We start from the raw sequence: 9,674 nt of genomic DNA on the forward strand, positions 1-9,674 counted from the left end.
CAGGAAGCCCCGACAATATAAACACCACTCCCTTCTTGTAACATCCTTGAATTAGGAATTGTTCTCATTTTTACAAATGAGAAGCGTGAAATGTAGCCAGCACCCTTTGATATGACAAGACTTAGGTGGCAAGGTGCAGGCCACACATGCTTAGCGTGGCTATTAAATGCAGGCTCTGGAGTACAACTGCCTGGGTTCAAATCCCACCTCTACCACGTACCTTGCTGTGTAACCATGGGCATGTGCCCAACCATCTCTGTGTTTCACTGGCTACACTCGTTATGGGGATAGTTTACCTCCCAGAGTCCCCAAATAGGAGCAGCAGAACACCCCCCACACCCCCCTGCTCCCCACAAAGTTCCTAGCTTGCCTGAGCTCACACGCCTTGGGGGTGCAGGGCTGGGCTTTGGGACCAGGGTCTCCAGACCGAGCCCACACTGGGGCCCTCGCACCACACTGCCTGACATGTGGCTGCCAACTGTCTGTCCCTGAGAGCGGCCCCTGGCTCAGTGCGCCGAGAACTCTGCGACTCAGCTCCGCCATGAACAGGACCCAGGCCGCTCCGCTGACGGTGCTCAGGTTTGCTCTGAGGAGCATCCGTTTCCGCAGCCCCCTGGGATCCGAGGTCACACTCACAGTGAGCGTGGCCCGGAAGAGCATCTCCAGGAAGCACGGGCTGGAAGTGTGGGGAGCAGGTGGGCTTTGGGGGGCAAAACTGGGATGGAAATGGCTCCACTTCCAGGTACCCATCGCCCCATGGGCACCTGCCCTGGTGATGTGCGGTGTCCTCCTTGTCCCCTTCCTGTCCCTGCGGGTGGCTCCCCTTGAATGAAGAAAGGAAAGCGCAGGACAGCCAGCATGCACCTGGGGTGGGCAGGGAGGTGAAGTGGACAGAGGCCACGCCGGGGGCACCGAGGGCTTCCAGAATGTTCCTTCATGCCCCGGCCTGACTCGCTCTTTGGATGACTGGCACAATCCTTGGACTTTTCCCTTTTTCTTTTTCAGATTAAGATAATTTAATACTCTCTGCAACTCACAGAATGGTGGAAAAGAGCTCTGTTCCCAATGCTTCCCAGCGCCAGCCCCGGAGCAGGCAGCTCATTCATCTTTATTATGCATGTTCCAGAAAAAGCCTGGCAGTGAGATCCCTCAAGGCGCCCCAGGATCCTCAGCCCACCCGGCCGCAGATGAGCAGCCAGGGCGGGCGATGTGAGGTGATGGCCTGGCCCCTGGAGCCAGCGCTGGCTCCCAGCTTCCCACGGCTGGTGGGGAGGGCGGGCAGAGTCACAGGCGCAGGGCCCCCAGGAGCAGCAGGGAGTCCCGGCCAGGAGTGAAGGGAGATGGCTGAGCCCCCGGGGCCCCTGGGCCATCAGCACATTAGAGATTCTATAGGCAACGGGCCTCAGCCAAGGTCAAAGCCGCCCCGGCTGGCAGCCGGAGAAGAACGCTCTGCGGCCACTGAGCTAAATTAGACTTATGAATAATGTGTGGGTTTGGGTCTGCTGGTGCCAGCCGGGAGCGGGAGTGAGGCTGGGTTCAGAGCTGAATCACGACTTCAGCACCCTGCAAAGGCTTGGCGGCCCTGCAAAGAGACGGATGAGGATCAGAGCAAGCGGGCTGCTTCTACCCTAGGTGCTTTGTGTGCGGGAGGAGGAAGTCATTGGCCTCGAACTTTCCATGAGTCTGATCAAACCTGGGCCTCCCCACCCTCCCTGAGCTGCCAGCCACAAACCCAGCCGGGGAGCCCACCCATAGCCCTGAGCTCTGGGTAGTGGGGACCAGGAGAGGGACCTGCAGCTGTCCAAGCCTTCAACGGGCTCCTCACCCCAGCACGGAGGCCACACCCACTGTACCCACAGGACCAGGACAGTGGCCCTGCTAACCCCTCTGGCCCTGTCTCTTGCACCCTTACGGACCAGTCCTTAGCTTATAACTCCCTGCCTCCTTCCCAGTGAACTCCTATTTATCTGTAGCGGCCTCCCTAGTTTCCCCTTGCCCTCTCACCTCTAGTAACCTGTTTTCTACAGCAGAACTGTCTCTGTTATTTCAAGATGTATGCTGATCAGAGCTCCCATCAAGTCCTCAGTAGAACCTCAGCTGTGACAGCTTGGCTCCCCATAGTCTCTTGGATTTCATATCTGCTACTTTCTGCCTCCATCAAATGCTGTAGTCACACTCAACTCCATGCTGGGCCTTAAGTTGCCAGGCACATTCCTGCCCCAGGGCTTTTGCACTTGCCCCCTCCTCCCAATGCACATGGCTTACTTCATTACCTATAAGTTTTTGTTCAAATGTCATTGCAGTAAGTAAGGCCTTTGCTGCCCTCTAATTAGGTTTCAAGTCCCACCTTGGCATTCCACTCCTCTTTTCTGTATTATTTATTTCCTTCCATACACTTGTCCAAATACATATGTGAATTATTTCCTTTCTGCCTCTCACCTTTGAAGAAGTCAGCTGATGAGGGCAGGGCGCGGGGCCATGTTGTTCATAGCTTTGTCCCCAGCCCTCGGGACAGTCCCTGGCCCACAGTTGCCACGTGAATTATCTCACTTCACCCCTCCAGGAGGCCCTCCAGCCTCCCTCACCCAGCCAGACAGGTTGGAGCCACATGGGATCGCCCCTGTACTGTGCCCTGGAAACCTTTCCTTGTCTGTTTGTGTCACTGCCCTGACTTGGATAATTAGCTGCAGAAGCACTTGGGTACTTCCGGGTTCCTAGAAGGAACAACTGGGGGCCAGGGCCTGTGTCTCCGCCTGTCATAGCCCGACTCATCGTTAGCAAAGACTTGTCCGCTGCGTGTGTGAATGAATGTGTTAATAATTCTTGGCTGAGAATGACTTGTGGGGCTGAGATGTGTCCCGCCCCAGGCCCCTCCACCTGGCTCGGGCTGCTTCACCTGCTGGCACATGGCAGCCACAAGACGGGGTGTGCTGTGCCATGGAGAGGTCCAATCTCCAATGCCCCCCTGACAGTGTCCCCCTACTGAACACCTACAAGGGTCTCTGTCACTTAGGGCCAGGGTGGTGTTGGGAAGAAGTTGCACTGGGAGATGAGATGCCACAGTCCTGTCCACGGCTCTCGAGGCCGAATGGGCCTGGATCCACGGCTCCCTGAGGGAGGGTGGCCAGCTCTTCCCAGATGGCCCAAACGGCCCTGGCTTTAGAGCCAAAGGTTCTGCTTCCCTGAGGCCTCGTCAGCCCCATGCTTCCTCTTTCCGACCACACCTCACCTGGGTTTCTGTCTCACTCTCTGCACACCGAGCCCACCCCTGCCCAGGGCCTCCAGAACTATGGGAAGGTACCTGTCCATCTGTCATTTAAGCCACCTGGTCTGTGGGCCTTGCTGATGGCAGCTCTCGCCCACAATGCAGTCAGAAGAGCCCGAGCCCGGAGGTGGCCTTGGAGCTGAATGAGGAGGATGACCCCACCTCCTGGAGATCTCTGGGGAAGACAGTTCGGGGTTCCTGCAAGGGCAGAGGCCCAGGGCAAAGGGAGAGAGTGGTGGGTCCTGGCATGAGGAGAGCACAGAGCAGAAGCGAGGTGCAAGGGGCGATGGGGTCAGATCCCTGAGTGTGCACAGCCGCGGGTTCCCCACAGCCCCCCGACTCTCCCTGTGCTTCCTCCCGGGCTGCTTTGCTTCCCAGCCTCGTCCAGGGAACCCTCCGCAGGATGCAGGATGCCATGAGGAGGAGCTGGCTCCTGGAGCCACACGGAGCCCTCCTCACCAGCCTTCACCGCACCCAGCCAATGCAGCTGAAGCCAAATGCAGCCTGACATCCTGTTTCCCCCAGGCTGGTTGCTGAGTCACCAACAAGAAAGGCCCCAGGGCTCCAGGAACCAGGATCTGCAGATGAGGACACACAAGTATTTTTACCACAATCTGTTCTGGGGACCAGAAAGCAATTTCAAGGGGGCAACAAAGGAGAATCTAAGAGCTGTGAGCACAGTGGGAACACAGGATGACAGAAGTCGCCTGTGTATCCTTAAGAGCACCCCAAAACTCCTACAGGGTTGTAGTGGGAACAATGGAACTCTGTACCCCAACTTTAGGAATTGTCTCAGAGCTGGAAAGACAGAGAATCTCTAACCCCAGACCACCCCTTCTCCTCCATTCATTTATTTAAAAATTCCCTGCTACACTAACTTGTTTCCCTTTAAAATACAGTTCACACTTCTTATCTGCCAGGGCTGCATCCAACAATTCCACCAACCCTGGGTGCAAAATATCATTTCAGAAAATTACATTCTGTACTGAACACGCACAGAGTTTTTCCCTGTTATTATTCTCCAAACAGTACATTGTGACAACCATGTACAGCAGTGCTTCGGTTCACACACCCTGCGCTCTCTGTAAAGTTCTGGTCGAAAATGGAACTGAATGAGAATCAAATCAGATCTCGCCATATAGTCAACACTGAATCTAACCATTAAACTTGATCTGGTTCTCATCCAGCTTAGTCTGTGACCAGAATTGTAGAAAGAATCAAGTTTGTGAACTGAGGTATCACTGGTCTAAGGCCATCTAGAAATGATGTAAAATACATGGACAATATATACATAGATTCAGTGCAAAATGTCATTTTATGTAAAGGCCATTGACAGCATGTAAGATTTAGTGTCTCTGGGATCCTGATATCTGTGGGTAATGGGGAGGTGGTGATCGTAGTAGAATAATTGGTTTCTAGGTAACTGTTATTATTGCTTTATATGATTTTAGTTTTTAAAAATAAGATTAGTGAAACAGGTAACAAATGAGGCAGGTGAGCGCATGGGACGGGTAAGAAGATGTGACCCTACGCTCTGCTGTTTCGCACACTCCTCTTCAACCTTTTTGGTGTCTTGGATATGTCACAAGAATAAAGTAAAACTCTAACATCGAATAGAAACAAGAGCCAAGGCAGCCACTGCGTCTCAGATGAATGACACCACCACGTGGAGGGTACAAAACAAAACAACTTCTAAGCCTCACGCTCGGGCTTTAACTCTCCATTTGAGGTCCAAAAAGAGCTGTAAATGAATCTTGAACAGTATTTTGTAAACCTATCGCTGCCGAGGTTTGGACACAACAATTCTGAAGTTATTTTGTGGGCGTTACAGAATTATTCTGTGTGTGCATGGATGTCTGGGTCGCATTGAGAGCCAGGGTTTCCACTGTGAGAGAAGAAACACGCCAGTGCACAACAGAGTGAAGAAAGAGCCCTCTGGAATTCATGGTACCAGCGCGAACTCCTGCAACTCACAGGCGTGTGAGCGTGCATACGTACGTACATACGCATGCACGCACGCAAGCACGCAAGCGCGCACCGTCCTTCCAAAGGCCAATCAGCGCTGACTCCGTAATAGCACACATTGGCGCCATCTTTGCACCTAAATACCGCTTTCCGCAGAAGGGAACCCCAGTGCTTAAGAAATGGCGCATTCCAAGGGCCAGACACTAAAATTGGCTCACTGTGCAGAAAATGTGATGCTCAAAAGCCGAGCACATCCAGAGGACACAGAAGACAGAGATGATTGGGCTGCCACTCAGACAAGACCAGCAAGCCAGGCTTGTGACCAAGACCCTCCTTGTGGGACCTAATATTTTCCTCTGAGTTTTTTTTTATTTTTTTTCAGTCTACCCTCTAAGCACCTCCATAGCGTTCCAAATTCTACGCATAAATGATTTCCGCCGTATGCAGATGAATAGCTCTGTGATATGTGAAGCCTTCTTTTCTCTGTTCAGAAACTGTTCGTCTTGTAACTGGCCTCGCGCACAGCCCAGCGCACGTCTTGAAGTGCCTGTGCCATGGTCAGTGTATGCATATTTATCATTTCCTGTCAGTGCAGACTGGACACTCACCGAGTGTCCACAGCAGGCAGCACGTTGTGCACGTTAGCTGAAGGCGCCATCGTAACTCTGAACTCCATTCATAATCCTACCTCGGTGATACTGAGGCAGAGTCTTACAGGCTGAGGCAATTTCCTGATGCAAAGCAATCAGAAGTGACACAGTCTGAGCTTGACTTTTAGGTCCAACTGTGTCCAGCCTTGACCTTGTCCTGTATAAAAGATGTGCCTATACTGAATCCCTGAAACTTGTATTACTGTCAATGGCAAAAGCGTGAACATCAATCACCTTTTAGGGTGGAAAGATGGAACTCAGTTAAGGATCGTGACAGAGGCTCCTAACTGGAATCATGCACGTCCCTGTCAGAGATACTGAGGCAGCCAGGAGGCTTTAGCTTGCACCAATGGAGGATTCTTGGTTCCTCCTTGGCTGCAGCGTCCAGCTTTTTCTGGACTGAGTGGTTTCTGGATCCTCCAATTCTACAGCCTCTGATCCTTAAACCAGTTTAATAAGCCCCCTTGAGTAACTACATATATCATATTGATTCTGTTTCTGGAGAACGCTAACCAGTCAGAGGCTGTGTGAAGACAGAGAAGATTAGAGCTAGGGCCACAGGCTCAGAGCACTGGGGGCTGCCAGTTGTATGTGATATCTTGAATTTTGGGGAAATGAAAGAAATTATGAGCCTACACCATGACACAGATGCTCCTGTTTCTTTGTGCTTTGAGCCTTCAGAGCAACTGAGCTGTGGATGGAGGCTGGGGAGACAGGCAGCAGGACTCTGAGGGGGATGTGACCTTTCTGCACTTGGCCCTCAGCAAATTCCTCATTCCTGTGTGGAGAGCTGTGCTCTGTGAGCTGCAGATGCATCAGCACAAACCAGAGACCTACAGGGACAGGGACAGGGACAGGGACAGGGGGAGGGAGGATGCAGGGTGGGCAGGGCAGGGAAGGTGCAGTGTATTGTCTAGCAGGGCATGGAAAAGGCTGTGTCCATCGTGGGCAGAGCTCTCCAGGTCTGCAAAGCCAGAAGGAGCATCGTTAGTGACACTGGCCCATTGTCAGTTCTCCTCTGGTTGGCTACACAGCCCGTGGAACCTGCCGGTGGGTCAGCCCGGCTCCCAAAAGTCTTGGCCCCTTGTCCGTGGGAAGGATGCCTTCACTAGGGATTCCGGCAAAGCCACTGCTGCCTTCCTTGGCCTCACAGGACTCTGCCACCTTCGCCTTCCCGGTCACTGGGAGATATGGGAGTGGGCGGGAGTGGAAGGGGTATTTGAATAGAACCTTCTTTCTCATGTCACATGGGTACAAGATAAGAGAGATCATCTGGGTCATCTATTGGGAATACATCAATGTTCACACAGCAGATGACCTACCTGCAAATCAGCTGTAATTGAGAGGCATCCTGCAGACTTGTAAGGCAGGTCACATGGCCGGCTGTGGTAGCTGCTAGCTCACACCTGGAGGGGAATAGATGTGGGGAACCTCCCTTGGGGCCCAGAACCACCAGGAAAGAAGACTGTCAAAAAAAAACCAGGATTGCTGTGGCTCACTGTGGGGGTGCAGCCACCTCCACAGAGGTGTCTTCATCTTTTTCCCAGAAACCTATGTGTATGCTGATTTGCAAAGCCAAGAGGACTCTGCAAATGGGATTAAATTAAAGATTGTGTGTGTGGGGGGGGCTTTATCCTGGGTTATACAAGTGCATGTGAGAATCACAGGGGTCCTTGTAGGCAGGTGACAGGGAGCCGGAATCCAGGGAGACACAATAATAAAGCAGGGGAGAGAGGGAGGAGAGAGACTGGCCCGCAGACAGACAGACTGAGAAACTGACCGAGATTAGAAGACAGTACAGTGCCTGCCTCAAGGATGGCAGAGGCCACAGCCCGGGAATGTGGGCAGCGTCTAGCACCTCTCAAAGCAAGGAACAGTCTCTCTCCTCAAGAACCCAGGAGCCCAGCTCTATTGCCCCTATGTATTACTCACGTTTAAGTTGTTGGGACAAAATGTCTGACGTAAACACTTTAAAGGAGGAAAGAGTTATTTTGGCTCATAGTTTCAGTAAGTGCTCAGCTGGTTGCAAGGCAGAAACATGGCAGACATCGGTGGTGAAAGGTCTGGAATTTTGCACATAGCCAATAGCTGTTAATTCCTCCTCTTCTTCGTCCTCTTCCTCCTCTTCCTCCTCCTCCTTCTCTTCTTACCTTGCAGAATAGCAGGACTTGGCTCACACATGTGCTCTGTTTGGCCACATACTGTTTTTCCCAGTTAACTCCTTAACAGCAGAAACCATTACAATAACCAGCGTTGATAGAGTCCCTGCCTTGGGCCGGCTCTGTTCTAAATGCTTGACGTGTTCTCCCGTCTTGTGTTTGAAGACACTCTACCAGTGGGAGCCTCTCGTGTCTATTAGGGCACCAGTATTTCTTTCAAAAGAACCTTTCCTGTATGCACATCAGCTGCCCCTGCCCAGCTAGTGCCTCTAGGAAAGCAGATGATCTGGATTTGTCGGCCACATGGACTGTGTGGCCTGAGGGGAGAGGCAGGTCAGTCACAGACAACGACCAGTCCCAGCCCTGCGCAGGCCACAGCACAACCTGGCGATGGAATATTCCGTGGTGCGGGGCTACGTCAAAGGCTGCTCTGACAGCTTAGCTGTGAAATGTACATGTCGGCGGTCAGGATGAGCCAGGGGAGAAGCAATAGGGAGCAGGTGGAAATTTCCAGAAACCCATTGTGGCTGAAGCATAAAGGCGACAGGAAAATGAGACGAAATGAGACCACAGGGACTGAGGCCTGGAACATTGCATCAGCTCCTCAGGCTGCTGTGACAGATCGCTGCAGCCTGGGTGGCTTTAAACAACGGAACTTTACTCTTGAACTGTTCTTGAGGATAAAAATCCAGAAGCAAGGTTCAGCCAGGGCCACTGCCCTTGCAGGCCTGGGGAGGGTCCTCCCCGGCCCCCTCAGCTCCAGGTGACTGCCTTGGCCCCAGGCGAGGTCACTCTGATCCCTTCCCCTGGCCTTTCCCGTCTCCCTGCTTCCTTGTGTCAGCAGCCAGTGGACTTGGGCTCCCTCCAAATCCCCAGAGATGCTGTCCCAGCCCTCACCCAAATGTTTTTGTCGCCTGTGTGGATTACGGTCACATTCACGGGTACCTTGTGTTAGGATGTGGACGTGGGTTTTGGGGGATACTCTTCAGTTCCCTACAAACATTTCCCCATGATGTTTCCAAAGTATTCTTTTCTAGCAGCAAACCAGGGGAGTCCTCTGCTGTCCCCGTGATGGAATGAACCAGTGGATCTCTGGAAGTGTCATTTAACACGCCCAGGGGTCTCCTCCCCACACTGGGTGGCCCAAGAGGGATGAAATTCAGTTGTGGGTCCAACCTGTATGTCCTCCCCGCTGAGATTGGTAGATGTGTTTCAACTGAACAGCCAGCGTGAGGATCCCAAAGTAAAACCCTCATGAGGACCCAGACGCCTCCAGTGAAGTTATCTCCAAGTTAAGAAACCCCGCTGTGAGTGTGGGTCCAGCCACCTCCTCCTCGCCCTCTCCGATTCCTCCCCTCCTGCAGCTCCTCCTAATGTGGGCCCGGGTCTGCGCCAGGCTAAGCCTCCGCGGGGTCTGCCTCACTCACGGCCGCTGGGCAGCACGAATTAGCCACGGAAAGCTCCGGCCCGCTCTGAATGGCTTCTCAATCACTCCTCATCTTTTTCCAGCCGTGCTAGATTTAGACTTACTTTTCTCTCTTTCTTCTTTAGAAAGGAATTCATGCATTATGGATGCGCACTATTTCTTATTCAGTAGCCCAGACTCGCTCTTCTATCAAAAACGGCTCCTGGACT

The 9,674-nt window shown here is 52.7% G+C and overlaps 1 long non-coding RNA gene across 1 annotated transcript; it reads right to left on the reverse strand.

Annotated features, from left to right (window-relative positions):
* Positions 1-1,075: 1,075 nt before the first annotated feature.
* LOC134475866 (uncharacterized) lies at positions 1,076-8,203 on the reverse strand. Its single transcript, XR_010047196.1, has 4 exons — positions 7,813-8,203; positions 7,203-7,286; positions 3,302-3,843; positions 1,076-1,582 (listed from the first exon to the last, which is right to left on the reverse strand). It is a non-coding gene; the product is annotated as an uncharacterized LOC134475866 (long non-coding RNA).
* Positions 8,204-9,674: the final 1,471 nt, after the last annotated feature.

The sequence above is a fragment of the Cavia porcellus genome, unplaced genomic scaffold (assembly GCF_034190915.1).
Source record: "Cavia porcellus strain 051 isolate PalLab524CR breed Dunkin Hartley unplaced genomic scaffold, mCavPor4.1 scaffold_5, whole genome shotgun sequence".
Classification (NCBI taxonomy): Eukaryota; Metazoa; Chordata; class Mammalia; order Rodentia; family Caviidae; genus Cavia; species Cavia porcellus.